A 17529-nucleotide genomic window follows, 5' to 3' on the forward strand; every position below is an offset into this window, starting at 1 on the left:
CCACGGCATACAGAGAACAGATGTTAAAACAATCGCTGGAACAATGGTAGCAATAAACCAAAACAACAGCAACAACAACAATGGAAGTGAAAAATAAAAGTTTATAAAAAATAATCAGGAAAGTGTTGGCGCAAGAGGATAGCAAAGCAATGAAAGGATTGCGGAAACAGACGGCTGGTCGTGGAGGTGTGAGTGAGCAAAAGCCCAATGCGCACCGCACAAATATCCTAACGGTAAAAACATGAAAGCTATTAAAATTTTATTAGCCTACTCCAGTCCAAGGTTTGCATTTAAATGCTGCCAGCAGTTGAGTTTAAGGAGTGTTAGCATACATTCAGGCGTGCTGGCGTTAGACTTTTTAATGTAAGTAAATTATGAAGATTAGAAACAGCACATTCGGCACTTTTCCTTATGAGCTATTGCACGCTGCATTTAAATTTATTAAAATCTTTATATTTTCCATTTGGTGCAGGTAAAAAAAGGTTTTTTGGTGTTTTGGTTTTTTTGTTGTACGAAGAAGATGGTGGAGGTGGGATGCTGCTTCATGGACATGAATTGCGCACGTGAGCTGCGAACAATTTTCATTTTAGCAGCGTAAAAATTTGCATTTATCACACATTTTCCCACATTCTCTCGCCGCGGCCCCCCACTCCCACTCGCGCTTAGATGTGGTCATAATAAATTCAAGGATCACATAAATCTCAGCTGAGTATCCGCTGAAATGCAATAAAATTGCGCAGAAAATATGCTTACAATTACGTTTACTTACCAGCATTGGAAGTAGCGCAGACTTACGTGCTTAAGCAAATGTGGTTGAAGTGGCAAGAAAATGCAGCTGCGCCGCTGCGATGGGTAGTTAGTCAATGCAAACAGGGAGTGGCTAAATGAGAGTGGGCGGCCACTTAAAGAAGAAAAATGTGTTTTGAAAATAATTTTTATGAATTCTTCAAAGATCAAACTCGAGAAAGTGCAAGAGCCTCCGTACTTCCTTCTACTTCCACAAGCGGTCGTGAGATTCGACTTAACATACTTGCCATGCAACCAGATTGAAAGTCACTCTGCCTTGGAAGTAAATATTTTAGATTCACTGTAGCGAATGTGTTTAGGCGTGGCTACCTTTCACATTACAGCCGATTACCAGAAGGATATTTGTGAAGAATTTTTCTTTTTTTAAACAAAGCCATAGACGTCGGGCTCCCACATGAGCTGATCATCCATGCGATCAAAGGAAGAGTATGCGTGATGCAGTATTTGGAGAAAGATGGCTCGAAGTTGAAGGTGAGGGTGGAGGAATATTTTGCGAGCAGCTCCGCATCAAACTCAAAGGGCCCCATGAGGAGCTGCCTGATCTCCCATCGGCCGCCTCCCAGATGGTTGATAGTGAAGCCCTGGAATCAAACGGGTAGCCTTCCCAGATGGATGAGGTTCCAACACTCGTGTGATGACTCAAGATTGGCATAAAATCAGTGTGCCATCCGCGAACCAAACTGGCTGGGAGGAGACAACAAAAGGATGATTACTCCAGGGGGAACTCGCACAAGTGGCAATCCACTCGCTTCGGCGGCAGGAGCATGGAGTCTGGAGGCCCCAACTACCTTGGGTACTTGGCACCACAAGATCTACTCAGATTTCTTCGCAGGTCGAATAGATTTAGAGAAAATTAACAAAGGAACCCATTAGTCTGTGAATGCCTAACTTCTCCATCGATCGCATCCGATATTCAACTTATTAGGGTTCCTAGATACAGTAACTTTGCGGAAAACTACTGGATGGATGAGTTAGCCCGGTCCCCTGCCGAGGGTGCTTTGCCCACGAAATGGAAAGAATGAGATTCGCTTGAAAATCTCTGGTCTGCTTCTGAAAAGAAGAGCTTTCCGTCAACTCAGTAAGCGCTGAGTTAGTACCCAAATGGGAAATGTAGATCGAAGGCGCTCGAGGGAACTTTTAAAGCTAACAAAGCCATAACTCTCGTGTTTTGTGGATGTATTTTTCGGACATTGTTCGTTAGGTATATACGCGGTGAGACTTGGTATTACTTAGAGTACTTACTGCATCAGCTGTGTGCACGAAGATGTGGAATCATCGCTGCAACTTTTCCTCCTGTCTACTTGGGCTGAGATTCACACATCTTGGCTCTCGTTAGGCTGAGATTCAGACATCTCTGCTCTCTCTTCTTTGCTACACTTGCGGATGTAGCTGTCTTAGTTATCAGTCACAACCGTAAGTAGTCATTATTGAATCTTCTCCATAACCCTCAAAAAACGCTTCGAGCTCGCAAAAGTCCTCGGCGTCGTCCCCACAACAGATAACCTTGTAACGCAAATGCTGATGAAAAGAGAAATGGGAAGCAGTAAAACAGCATGCAGCAAGGATATTAATAAAACTCAGAAACTTAGAATGAGAGCGCAAAGCGGAAGCAAAGCGAATGCAGCCGATATATCATAGACTACCCAACAGATACCCAGATTCGTCGCCCAAAGAAGAATTATAATTCTTGGCCACTTATTGCAATCCGTTCATAATCTGCTTACAAACTCTGAAATGAGAAGTTCTTCTAAATCCTCTTCGCTGGAATCCTAATTATTGCAACGGATTACCCATTGTCTGAGGTAATGGCCCTTCAGTGCTTTTGAGCAGGCATCAAAAAGTGCTTCAATCCCTGGATGCCCTCTAGATTTTCACGATATTCAAACATTTTGAGGAAAATTCATTGCAAGCTCTAGCTTTAACAGATTTGTATAAAACCTTCCACCACACACTTTCATTGCAGTTGAATAAAAATCGGCAAAAAACTTTCCTGGCAGCGGTGGGATTCGAACCCACGCCTCCGAGGAGACTGGTGCCTTAAACCAGCGCCTTAGACCGCTCGGCCACGCTACCCTTATAGCGATCGTTCGAATGGGAAGCCGTATGCCACTAACATCTGACGGATTCCTAACTATTTCGAAGGCTGATTCTTGGTCTGACTGAACAGCGAATGGAATATTTTTTTAGATTTAGATGTGGAAAGTTAGCCAATTGATAGACAGCTTCAAGTGAATCAAACTCGGGACGAACATTTTAAAAGAATTATTACAATAACATTCATAAAAATTAAAATATTGTTTGAAACTCCATTCGATTAAAGATTCTCGTATTAAGAATTTAGTAAATCAAACAAAAGGAAAATTCGAAAAATGTGATTGGACGCACTTCGGACGTAAAGAATTCACATAATTTTACTTACCAGAATAAATTGGTTAGAAAAGTCAAAAAAATGGACTTTGAGGAGAACGAGACTAGTACGAAGTACACCTTTTGCCATCAACGAACGCCTCTGCATCCACGCTGCTGTAGGTAGTTAGAGTTTCAAAATAGTAAAGAATTATTTTGGCTTGAAAATTGACAGCCTCGAAATCCAACTTAGAATTTTTCTTAGCAAGTTTTGGGTTAAGGCGACAACTGAGAAGCCTGATCCTCTGGCGCCAAGCAAAAACCAACCTTTATAAGTATTTCATCATACCCTCCCTATTAATATACATGGCGCTGGAACTTGGATGATGGCAATATCCATTGAAAAGATCCTCCAAGTGTTTGAGAGACTTAATAAATTTCACTGGAGCGGTTTTCGCAGACGACAAGGAAATCAGCTTTATGAAACCTTTGAAATATTTGAGCTGCTTAAGATCCAACCACGCCTAAGTAACGTCGAGCGAATGAATAAAAATGAATTGTAAAAGTCTCCGATATCTACTGATAGTGGTGGAGGAAAGAGGTAGGGAAAAAGTTTAGGCCTCTTTAATGGGTCTAATTGACCTCAACTAGCATTATAAAGAAAAGAAAAAATAGAAAGGCTAGTATGGTAAGATTCTTTCCCTGTTATCCACAATCATTAAACAGTAGGCCGGGTCGATTTGTGGGGAGGCAAAAAAATCGCCCATTGCTCTGTGAAAATCATATTCTAGGGTTCAAAATAAGAAACTTTGCCGAAGGAACCATACCTCTAAAACGAATTCTGATGTCCCCCAATTTGGGTCGAACTTTTTAGTTTCTTTTCTCATGTAAAGGCCAAAATGGTGATATTTTGAAATGATTATATGGGGAATCCCCAGGGGAGTTCCAGGATGTGTGCCACTGGCATGGGTGAATCGGCCGTCCAAAGTTAGTGGGGGTCGGTCATACATTTGGACTCGATTGGAGCACTCTAAATAGGTCAGAGTGGGATTTGTCGTTCGACACAAATTGGAGGACATCAGAATTCGTTTTAGAGGTATGGTTCCTTCGGCAAAGTTTCTTATTTTGATTTCTAGAATACGATTTTCACAGAGCAATGAGCGATTTTTAAATCGACCCGCCCTATTAAACAGAGAACTAATTGTATACGGTCCAAATTATAATACCACAGATGTTTTAAGGCTCGCCGTCCTTAGAGAACTGACTGTGAATTGAATATGTCTGTCTGGATACGTCTGCCACTTATACATTGACGGCCGTACGATGGATCGTGAGGTTCATAGAAGTAAGGATACCCCTTCCTCTATCCAATTCTGCAGATGCCTTCTAGACAGAAGTCTTTGCTAGCCACCAACGCTCGGTGGCTTTGAAGCGCAGTAGTAGAAACGTTCAAAACGAGCCCGTAGTTACTTTTATCTTTAATCCTAACAGTTCAGAACTATTTTGAGTAGCATCTGTAACCAACTCCCAGTAAACTTAATTTCTTGGTCATTGAAATCTCTCCATTAACGAGATCCCTGATAAATCAACAACAAAAGCCGTTAATCAGTGATATGAACTATTCAGAAAAGATTGTGAGTCCATCCAGGATATGCTCGATCATAGTGAGAGGCCGTCGACATCGAAAGCTGACGAAAACATCAAAGAAGTGAAAAAAAAGTTGAATAATAATCGCAAATTAACCACCAAAAAACTGGCAGAGGACTTGAACATTGCTTGCGGATCCATTCAGGACACTGTAGTTAATGATTTGGGTTAGTGCCGTTTTGCTGTAAAGTTGATCATTGGTCCCATGGCAGCTGAATTTCATGCAAAAAAGGAACCGCGTTGATGTCTCCAAAGACGTGTTTTCCAAGGCGAAGTCCCAACATTCATCAAACGCATCATTACTGGAGACGAGACGTAGGTTTAGGAGTACGACACGCCAGCCAGATATCAGGCGAGTGAGTGGAGAGCTCCGAGTCGAAAAAAACTACGTCGATTTCAGTCAAAAAAAAGTGATGCTCACGATTTTTATGGATTACAACGGAATTGTACACCACGAATTTCCGCGAGAAGGTCCGACAGTTAAAAAGGACTATTATTTAGGCGTCATGAGACGTTCACGTGAAGCGATTCGCCAAAAAAGAAGGGATTTGTGGGAAATTCACTCGTGGACTTTGTACCAAGACAACACACCGTCGTGTAGTGCCATCATTATACCTGAATGTTTGACCAAGAGCGAAACGAATACCAACCAACAGCCATCGAATTCATCTGATATGGCTCTCTGTGATTTCTTGCTGTTTGATTGAGTCAAAAAGGCACTACAGGGAACAGGGATCGCGTTTTAACAGTCGAGAGGAAGTAATGGGAAAATCGAAGACGGCTCCGATGGCTATACCGAAAATAGAGTTCCAGAAATGTTTCGAGAGCTGCATGAAACGCTGGCATGAGTGCGTTGCAGTTGTTGGGGAGTACTTTGAAGGCGATAATATCACTTTTGAGGAACAAAATTTTTATTTTGAATTTTCTGAATATATTCCGGAAACTTTTTGATCAAAGTGGTATTGGTACTCTGCAATATCACAGAGAGGAATATAAGTACCTATATGCAGAATGAGGCATGCGAAACACCTTATATGGTGCACCCATGAACTCGTTTCGATACTTGGCAGCACTGCCAATCACTGAGCAGATAAACAGCTGATAGGCAAAATGGCAAGCTGCCAGAAATAAGGCGCCAAAAATAAATGATGACGACTGTTCGTGTTTACGTTAATGTTATGACATACATATTTTGCAGGAATTTATATTCAAATAAGAGGGAAAAATAAAAAAATATTAATACCTGAGATAATTTCGAATTAAATTCATTAATCCCGATTAACGCCACCTTATGTCTAGGCTATAATGCTCGCCACTAACGCAAGAGAAAAGCATAAAAAATTCACACAGCTTCAAAATTTCGTTCAACAATCTCAAAACCTCGGAAACCTTTGCAAAGTGTACTGGAAAGAAGTAAACAAGTCAACCCAATTTTTTTATTTTTTTTTCTTCATCCTCAAATCACACAACTTTTTACAAAAAATCTTCTTGGCAGCGGTGGGATTCGAACCCACGCCTCCGAGGAGACTGGTGCCTTAAACCAGCGCCTTAGACCGCTCGGCCACGCTACCATATTATCGTACAGTTGGCGAGTGTGCAAGCGCCCAGGCAGGAAAACCAGCAATTGTGGCGGCGCCAAGTGACAATGAACACACAAAAACACAGATTTATATATGCAGGTATATATATAAGTTATGTGTGTATATGTATATATGTATGGCCAGCTCAAGCATTTATATGCTGATAAGCGTGCGGTCGTCAAACGCTAAGTGAACGCCTGGTCAATTACTTGTCGCTGTGCTGTCGATAGATTTACACGAATGTGTGGCTGCTTTCAGTTCGCTTGACTTTTACGTCATTTTTTAGTCGCTGGGTATTTGCTTTCGTAATTATTTTTAGGAATTTCATTTTTCAATTTATTTGCTTAAGTGCCCATAGATACATGTGAGGCAATCGTACTCGCCCATTTGTTCATGTGTACATTCACACGCAGGTACTAATTAATGACGTCATATCAATTAACTATCCATTTGATAGATAACCAATCAGCTGTGGGCAGGAAAGATATAGAATTTTAAAAATATAATTTTTAATTTTATTCAGTTCTTGTTACTACCTACATGTACATGAATGTATTACTTATTCTTATACATACATACATACTATACATACCGCCTTGATCAAAAAGTTCCCGGTGTACATTCAGAAAGTTCAAAATAAAAAGTTTGTTCCGCAAAAATCAAATTATCGCCTTTAAAGTACTCCCCAACAACTGCAACACACTTATGCCAGCGTGTGATCCAGCGCTCAAAACATTTCTGGAAGTCTATTTTCGGTATAGCCATCAGAGCAGTCTTCGATTTTTCCATTACTTCCTTTCGGCTGTTTTTTTTTTAAGGAGGTTAAAATCAAAATATCAGAAACATCATCAAAGGTGCCGTCGCACCAGTGGTATGTGGGTCATGCTCCCACTAACACTACAACAACCCTCCTTATCGGCTTAGTTCCACCCTGGGACCGTGGGAACATTTCGTCAAGGTAAAGCCGCGTTTATGTCTATTTACACAACAGGTACCTGCATCCAGGATCCTCTTACATGGGCGTATGGAGGATATACGCCATCGATAGTATCCATTGCTTTCACTTCATAAGTGGTTCTGCAGCAAATGAAACATCGAAAAAGGTGTCGTAGGTATTACCGACACGTCGTAGTTTGATACCGCCTTGAGCACTAAGGTCAGGCGTCTGTGATTTGTCGTCAGTTCGTAGGCAGTCTACCTCCAGTCAAAAGCTGCTGCTGAATTCTTCGCTGCGTGTTGCGTTGACACTCTGCGCGTTGGAGATATAGCCCTATCATTGTTGCAAAATTTGTTGCCGCATTCCAGCAAGTATTGGATGCGATCATCTTAGTGATTAGATTTTCCGGACTCAGCTGACCACCTAGAAGTGCTTCAAGCGTTAGGCGCTCCTCTCTGAAACGATCGCAGTAGAAGAATACGTGTTCCGCACTTTCTATTGCGTTGTTGCAGTTTGGGTAGAACTGGGTGTCCTCCAGATTAAATCGATGGTACTCCAAAGAACAACCGTGGCCACTCAGTATTTGAGTGAGATAGTAGTCAACGTCTCCGTGTTTCCTGGTCACCCATTGGCTAATATTTGAAATAAGCCTATGAGTTCAACGTCCATTAGTTGACGAGTCCCATCTGCTTTGCCATTCTTCTATCGAATCCAGTCTCTCTTCAGCTTTTTCTTCTAATGACGGCTTAGCCCGTCACCTGCCAATGCCTTTGCCTGACTGTCAGCTGGTAGTTTACCCGCAATAACGCCTATTGCGTCTCTCGAGACCGCTCTGTAGCCACAAGCCACCCTTATTGCACTTCGGCGAAGTACCTGTGCTGCATATTGTATGCTGGACGTTTTAGCTCCGGCCCATATCGGGGCAGCGTAAAAAGCTACGGAGTCTACAACCGTCGATAAGACAAAAGGCTGCCTTGTGGGCCGCCAATATTAGGCAACATTCGCTCAATTAATAGCATCAGCTTTTGCGCTTACTGCAGATAGTTGCTGCTTGTAGCTAAGTCGCCAGTCTATTATCAAACCAAGATACTTAATCGACTCCTTAGAGAGTAGTTTTATTTCCTCCTTTTTTCTCCGCCCACTGAAGAATACCGCCTCGGTTTTTTGGGCTGCCAATTCCAATCAGGATTTTGCCAACCATAGCCTCACCTTTGCTGCTGCGTCATTGCTTTTTGCTTCCAGCTGGTCTATGTATCTGTGCAAGCGCAATATCATCTGCATAGCCTCCAATAGTAGCATAGTCTGGTAGTTTTAGTTTGAGGACCCCGTCGTACATGACATTCCAAAGTATTGGACCAAGGACAGATCCTTGGGGAGCCCTGTCAGTAGTTTGGTATGTTTTTTGGCCACAGTCTGTATCGTATGGCAGAATTCTGTTGGTGAAGTAAATACGAATTATGCACAGTAGATAACCCGGTACACTTAGTTCTTTGAGAGACATTAAAATGTTGCCCCACTTTGCAGGGTTGAATGCATTTTTGATGTCCGGTGTAATGATAGCGCAGTACTTCATATGCGTACTGATTGCTTCGTGCGCAACGTCTGTCACAGTCCTGATTGCATCTACCGTTGGTCTCGCCTTTCGAAAACCATATTGATTGTCCGATAGACCAGATGGGAATTCGAGATAGACTTGTACTCGGTCGCATATGATACGTTCGAATACCTTTCCCACCGTATCGAGCATACAAAGCGATCTGTATGCTGATGGTTCATTAGGTTGCTTTCCTGGTTTGAGGAGCAGCACAAGTCGTTGAATCTTCCATCTATTTGGGAAAGTTCCCTCTCTAAGACCAGTTTCGTACAAATTCGCAAAAAGGTGTGGTTTCGTATGTACAGTTGTCTTAAAGGCAGCGTTAGGTATACCATCTGGACCTGGGCCTTTCTGTCTTTAATACGGTTCAGTGTACCTAACACTTCATCTGTTGTTACCGAAGGTATACTCGGCTCTAAATCGTATTTGTCCGCTGAGTTATCACTGCCTTTCTGAGGCGGGAAGAGCGTTCTTTCGGCTGTTTAAACGCCGAAGTAGTGGTTTTTTGACTCGATCAAATAGAAAAAAATCACAGGAAGCCACATGAAATGAATTCGATGGCTGTTGGATGGTATTCGTTTCGTACTTGGTCAAAAATTCAGGAATAATGATGTTACTGTGCGACGGTGCATTGTCTTGGTACAAAATCCATGAGTCGCTTTCCCACAAATCCTAGTGCCCAAATAATTGTCCTTTTTAACTGTCGGACCTTCTCTCGTTCGTGGTGTACAATTCCGTTGTAATCCATAAAAACTGTGAGCATCATTTTCTTTTTTGACTGCAATCGACGTAGTTTTTTCGACTCAAAGCTCTCCACTCACCCGCCTGATATCTGGCTGGTGTGTCCTACTCCTAAACTCACGTCTGGTCTCCAGTAATGATGCGTTTCATAAATGTTGGGTTGGACTCAGCCTTGGAAAATATGTCTTTGGAGACATCGACGCAGTTCCTTTTCTTTCGAATCAACGACCAGCTTTACAACAATGCGGCGCAAACCGAAATAATTAACTAAGTGTCCTGAACGGATCCGTAAGCAATGTTCAAGTCCTCTGTCAGCGCTTTGATGGTTAATTTGTGCTTATTGATCCACTTTTCTTTCACTTTATTGACGTTTTCATCAGTTTTCGATGGTGACGGCCTGTCACAACGTTCGATATCCTCGATGGACTCGCAAGCTCTTCAAATCATTTAACGTAGAGCGTCCCCTGGTGGTTCTTCCAGGAACTTTTTGATCAAGGCGTTATATAATTTTAACTACATACAGGGTAGTCCATCTTCTTCTTCTTGTTTACCGCCATAACCGCTTAAGCAATTTGGCCGAGTTTAACAAAACGCGCAAGTCATTTCTTTCTCATGCTAACAGGCGCCAGTTGGACACACAAAGGCACATGAAGTCAAGTTCTTCTCCACCTGATCTTGCCAACGCAGAGGTGGCATTTTTCCTCCTATGTTACCATTAGCTGGTTCCGCATGGAATACTTTCAGCGCCGGAGCGTTTATATCCATTTGGACGGCATGTCCCAGCCAACGTAGCCGCTGCATCTTAATTCTATGTCGTCATTAAGCTCATACAGCTCATTAAGCTCATACAGCCATGGCCGATGGTACTCGCCATCACCAACTTGCAAAGGTCCAAAAATCTTTCGCTAGATCCTTCTCCCAAACACTCCAAGGGACGCCTCATCGGATGTTGTCATCGTCCAAGCTGCTGCGGCATACGATAGTGCGGGGATGACGAGAGCCCTATAAAGTGTTAAGGGTTAAGTTGCTTGGGAAAATTTAACTACTGTCTAGACTGTCAACAAATCTCTTCCTATACATATTTCCGTGTCAAGGCACGACTCATTTGCCGCCACGACGCGGTATTTAAATTATCTACTTAAAACTTGTTGATCAAGCAGAAATGAATTTGTGCATAAAAAACAAGAAAATGAACGTCAAATTATGCAATGCCGTAAGACATAAAAAAGGGGTAGACAATTTTTAATAATTTTTTTTTTTTTCGTAAGAATTTTCTCAAAAAACTTGTTTTTCCAACGCGAGCCCCTTTGTTGGCGTACATATTTTCAATAAAAATAATGCACAATAAAAATCTACATAAATACATAAACTCAAAATGCTACAGCGACAAATGCAAAGTAAGATCGAAATTTGCATTTTTATTGTTGCAACATTCGCACAATTCGATAAAAAAAAAGGAAAATTGTTAAACAGCACTGTTATTGTTTTTGTTGTCGTTGTTGTTGACTTGGTGTCAGGCAATTTTATCAATCACACAACAATGATGCCGCCACTAAATAAGTGAAAGAAGCAAAATAATAACAAAGGGTGGCATATGAGGAAAATGCGTTTAAAATTCAAATTCAAATGCGCCACTTCTACAAAAAAAACAAAAACAACAAAAGCATCAATTGCTATTGTGCCAACAAAAACATTTGCGAATTTATGCGCGGCCAGGCCGGGTGTATAAATTTTCTAGTCGCACAACCTTCGAAACGATGCACTCCAAGCTGGCGACTACGCTTTTTGGTCTCCCTGCCCGTTTGGGTGGCTGATGTGAAACGATTGCCGTGCCGCATAAATGTGCCACATACGAATACATGCACATACTTGGATATGCCACACATGCATGCAACCAATGGAAATACATCCATGTGTGTGTGTGTGTGTATACTAGTAGCTCTAGTGTTTGTTTTTGCTTTTTTATAGACAAGTGTTTGCGTATTTCAGCCATGGCAGCCGGGTAACGCTTGTGGCAAATTGCAATATTAGTAAAATTCCTGCAAAGTAAACAAATTTCTAATGCGGTTGCACGGTGGGGAGTAAATGGAGAAATCGTGGTTTTACTTTTTTTTATTCTATTCCGATTCATTTTACATGTATTTCATTTAATTTTCTTTAATTGGCTTTTATTTTTATTTTGGTTTTACTTGTTTTTTTTTTAGTTTTAATATTTCACATTTTGATTTCAAATATATTTTGAATTTTTGTTTTAATAAACTATAATTAAACTTGAAATATTTTAAAATAAAAAATTGAGTTTAAAAGAACATTTTTAAATTTTTATTTAATTTTCTAAAATTAACTTGAAATATTTTTTTTTATTTGTGTTAAAAAAATGTATGTATTTGGAATGTGCTTTGAATTTTTTGAAACTCACTTGAAATATTTTTTTAAATTTGTGTTAATCAAAAATGTACTTAATTTTTGTTAATAAAAAATTTTATTTGAAACATTTAAAAATCAGTGTATATAAAAAATTTTGGTTTAAAATAATTTCTTAAAACCCTCAAACAAAAACAATAATTTAAAATTTTATTAATAGAAAAAAATAAAGATAAATATACATATATCGTTAAATTTTGGTTTATAAAATTAATTGAAATTTTGTTTCAAATTTGCATTAATTAAAAAAATTATTTTCAAACATATTTTTAAATTTATTATTAAAAACCAATTTTCGCTTAAATGTTTCTTAGTAAATATTATTTTAAAATATTTACAAAAAATATTTTTTTATTTATAAAATTTGCATTAATTAAAGAAATTATTTTGAAACAAAGTTTTAAATTTTTTATTAGGAACCAATTTTGGTTTAAATGTTTCTTAGTAAATATTATTTAAAATATTTATAAAAAAATGTAAAATATTTATAAAATATTAAAAAACTTATTTTGAAACATATTTTTAAATTTTTTATTAAGAACCAGTTTGGTTTAAATGGTTTTTAGCAAATATTATTTCAAAATATTTATAAAAAATATTTTTATTTTAAAATAGTTATAAAATATTTACAAAAAATATTTTTTTATTTATAAAATTTGCATTAATTAAAAAAAATTATTTTCAAACATGTTTTTAAATTTTTTATTAAAAACCAATTGTGGCTTAAATGGTTCTTAGTAAATATTATTTTAAAATATAAATTAAAATTATTTTTTGTTATAAAATATTTATCAAATATTTATAAAAAATATTTACAAAAAAATATTTATAAAAAATATTTTCTTATTTGTAAAATTTGTATGAGTTAAAAAACTTATTTTGAAATATATTTTTAAATTTTTTATTAAAAACCAGTTTGGTTTAAATGTTTCTTAGTAAATAATATTCCAAAATATTTATAAAAAATATTTTTATTGTAAAATAGTTATAAAATATTTACAAAAAATATTTTTTTATTTATAAAATTTGCATTAATTAAAAAAAAATTATTGTCAAACAAATTTTTAAAAATTTTTATGAAGAAACAATTTCGGTTTAAATGTTTCTTAGTAAATAATATTCCAAAATATTTATAAAAAATATTTTTATTGTAAAATAAACAATTGTAAAATATTTATAAAAAATATTTTCTTATTTATAAAATTTTGAATTAATTAAAAAGATTATTTTGAAAAATATTTTTAAATTTCCTATTAAAAACTAGTTTTGGTATAAATGTGTTTTAGTAAATATTATTTTTAAATATTTATAAAATTTTTTTTTATTTAAAAAATTTCTTATTAGTAAAAAAATAATTTGAAATAGTTTTGTAAGCTCTTTTGATAAAAATTGTTGTGAACTTTTTTTTAATTTTATTACAAAACATAAGTTTAACATATTTTTTTAATTTTCATTCATAAAACAACTCTATTCTATTCTACTTAATAAACTCTTATCTTATCTTATCTAACTCTATTGCTGCTTAAATTTTTAATTAATGAATAATCTGATATTTTTGTTTTTAATTTAATTGTTTTAATTTAAATTAATTTTTTTTATTAATAAAATATTTTTTCTTTATTTAAAATTTTCTTTGGTTTTTTTATTTTCATTCCATTTAAAATAATTTCAATTGGTTTCATTTTTATATACATATATACCTATCTTTTATTACTTTTTATAGCTTTATTATTATTTTTTATTTTTTAATTTTTTTTATTCATTTTATATTCTTTACCTTTTTACTTTCTTAATTTTTATACATATTTTTTTTTTAATTTTGTTTTTATTTTTAATTATTTAATTGAATTTGTTTTTTTTACTTTTTTTTCTAATTTTGTTTTTTCTTTTCTGTTTTCATTTATTATTTTTAGTATTTTTTATTCTTCTACCTTATTTTTTTTTTTTATGGGTTTTATTGCGTTTTATTTAAATTTATATAATTTGATTTATTTCTATTTTTACTTTTTATCTCTTTCTACTGTTTTACATTTTATTTTATTTTTTTAACTTACTTGGTTTTCGCTTTTTATTTTTTTATGGGTTTATTATTTTCATTTTTATTTATTTTCATTTATTTTCTTTAATATAATAAAATTTCATTATTTTAATTTTATTTCATTAATTTTTTTCTTTTTCCTGTTTTTCTTTTATTTTATTTTTTTATTTAAATAAACTGTATTTTATATTTGTTGAAATGGATAATATATCACAAATCTGGCATCACCTATATTATACAGACTAAATGTCAATTATGTCAGATCATTGAATCAGACATTTTTTCACTTCTTGTTTGATCGAATAAACGAGAAGACGTTCCAACAAGACTCTGCGCTTCAATGCATATTTTAATAATATTTAACTTTTAATATTTTTTACCCTATTTTTTTTGAATTTTTTTTTTTTGTTTTTAGAATTTTTTAATTAATTTATTTATTTTTTTTAATTTATTTCTATTTTTACTTTTTTCTTTTTGTTCTGTTTTATATTTTATTTAATTTTTTTATTGTATAATAATTGTTTTTCTCTTTTTATTTTTTTTACGGATCTATTAGTTTCATTTTATTTTTTTTAATAAAATATAATATAGTTTCATTACATTTTATTAATATTTATAGTTTTATTTTATTAATTTTTTATTTAAATTAATTTTATTATAATTTTTAATATTTTTTAAAGAAAAGAAATATATTTTAAAGAAGAGCAAAAGAGGAATAACAAACTCTAGAATTCTCGACTCCACTTCTACTCTGAGGAAAAACTTCGCCTTAACACAACAGCGAAGAAAAATCCTGAAACACATTTGAATTCCCCCACTCAGATCTCACTACAATTAATTCATCGTCCCACTGTTCCTGCAAACATCCGCTTGCTAGGAGGAAGTCACATTTAACAGCAACAACACGCACACACATCACAACAAAAATACTAACATATAAAATTCCACCGCAATAAAATTAGAAATTGTAATAAAAACCCAAACAGAAACCGCCGGTGTGCCGTCGTCATTTATACGAACGTCAGGTCTGCACGTCTAACAAAAACAGCAGCAACAAGAAAAACAAAAAAGTATTGCCTGCAGTAATCACCAAATAGCAACAATGATGGCTGGTAGGTAGGCAATGGAAAAAAAGTTCCAACAAGAATTACACTGTTTTGCGGTTTCATTAAAATACCAAGAAACTACAACGCTTCGCTACTGCCAAGCCAACTGCAGCTGAGAAACGGCAAAGTGAGTAGGTGCGAGATGGCGTTGCCACAGCGAGGAATAGTTACAATAGTAAGTTGCAGCTGAAGGTTCAATTACTGCTAATATTACGTTTCCACCAAAAGCAAACACCGTGTTTGCAGGAGTTGTGTTTGGGAGAACTGTCAACTGTTTCCACCGAAATGTGTTTGCAAAGTGTATGGTCTTTGGTATGGTAAGCAGATTTATGATACATTATTTTGCGGTGACAGCACAACGCGATAGCCCAGCGGCTAGCAATGTGGGCTTCCGATCCGAAATCCTTGGTTCGAATCACAAAAAAATTTTTTTTTTTTTATACATTTATTTCATTTTGTTTTATGATATGTTTATGAGCAGATTTTTTTCATGGCAGAAATACACTCGGAGGTTTGCCATTGCCTGCTGATGGGCGACCGCTATTAAAAAATGTTTTTATTAATTTTGCTTTCACCGAGATTCGAACCAACGACCTCTCTGTGAATTCCGAATGGTGATCTAGCACCAACCCACTCGGCTACGGCGGCCGTCAATCAAAGACAAATTGCAATCATTGTTGCCATATTTCGATAAGAATGCAATAATAAATGAGGAAAATGAGCAACATTGCCACCACTTAATAATTAAATTAGACGCAAACCCAACAAAACACGCTTTAAATTAGACGCAAACCCACAAAACACGCTTTGAAAGTGAGTTTAGGTATGGAGTTGTGTTTTAATTTTGTATGGGATTTGACAGGAGTTTTGTTTCGTGTTTGCGCTAAGAACACGATAGCGGCAGAGAACACGATAGCGGCTGCGGTGGAAACTTAGCATAAAATTCCGTTTACGATGCGCGCGCATTTTGCGGATACGATGAAAAAATAAAAACTAATTACGGTTTTAGGTCTGAGAAAGTTAAACTTAAATTTTGAAAAGTGAAACTTTTAGTTTAAATTTTATTCTTTTTGGCAATAGCAAATTCGTGAATTATTTCGTAAGATTTGAATAAATAATAAAATTTGAAATAATTTTCAAAATTTTTGTTAATAAAAAAATTTATTTGAAATATTAAAAAAAAAGCATTTAATAAGAAAATTTATTTGAAAAAAACTTCTTTTATTTATTATTATTTTTTAATTCATTAAGAAACTATAATTTTAAACAAACATTTTTATTTGTACTATTAGAAACTGGGTCTAGAATACTTAAAAAAAATTATTTCAAATATTTTTGGCTTAATTTTCAATAACACAAAAGGTAATTTGAAAATTTTTTCGAAACTTTTGTTAATACGAAATTTTTTTAAATTATTATTTTTTGAATTTTTATTTAGAAAAAATGCATTTGAAATATTTTTTGAAATTCCTATTAACGAAATATTTCAAACATTTTTGTTTAATTTTCACTAATAAACCATGTAATTTGAAAATTAAAAAAAAAACTGTTAATACAATACAAAATTTTTTTAGGCATTTTTTTAAATTTTATTTATAAAAAATATATTTGAAATATTTGAATTTTTTGTAATTTTCAGTAATAAAGAAATTAATTTAAAATTTTGTTTTTTAATTTTTGTTAATACCAAATTTTTTTTAGTTTTTGTTAATACCAAATTTTTTTTTAAATTTTTGTTAATACAATTTTTTTTTTAATTTTCACTAATAAAATAAATTTTAAAAATAAATAAATTAAAAAAAAATTTTTTTAATACATACAATACAAAATTTGTTTCGGCATTTTTTTAATTTTTATTTATAAAATAATATGTATAAAAAGCTTTTTAAGATTCCTTTTAATGAAATATTTGAATTTTTTTTTACTTTTCAATAATAAAAAACGTAATTTGAAATTTTTGTTTTGCATTTTTGTTAATACAAAATTTTCTTTAATTTTTTTATTTTATTTTTTTATTTTTATTTATGCAAATTTAATGGAAATATTTTTTAGAATTCCTATTAATAAAATGCTATTTGGGAAACTTTTTTTAAATTTTGTTAATAAAAAAAAATTAATTTATTTTATTTTTATTTTCGAATATTTGAAAAGTTATTGCATATTTTGAAGTTTTTGTTAATAAAGCAGTGATTTTGAAGTATTTAAGAAAGAGTGTAAATAACAATTTTAGTTCAAAATAATTTTTTAAAATCCTTAAAAATAAAATTTTAAATTTTATACAATATATAAAACAAAATCGGAAGAAAGAA

The 17529-nt window shown here is 34.6% G+C and overlaps 2 non-coding genes across 2 annotated transcripts; both read right to left on the minus strand.

The window, feature by feature from the left end:
• Positions 1–2798: 2798 nt before the first annotated feature.
• On the minus strand, positions 2799–2880 carry Trnal-aag (transfer RNA leucine (anticodon AAG)). Its single transcript has one exon. It is a non-coding gene; the product is annotated as a tRNA-Leu (tRNA).
• A 3409-nt stretch (positions 2881–6289) lies between these two features.
• Trnal-aag (transfer RNA leucine (anticodon AAG)) lies at positions 6290–6371 on the minus strand. Its single transcript has one exon. It is a non-coding gene; the product is annotated as a tRNA-Leu (tRNA).
• Between the last annotated feature and the right edge of the window lie 11158 nt (positions 6372–17529).

This window comes from Anastrepha obliqua, chromosome 4 (assembly GCF_027943255.1).
Source record: "Anastrepha obliqua isolate idAnaObli1 chromosome 4, idAnaObli1_1.0, whole genome shotgun sequence".
NCBI classification, from domain to species: domain Eukaryota; kingdom Metazoa; phylum Arthropoda; class Insecta; order Diptera; family Tephritidae; genus Anastrepha; species Anastrepha obliqua.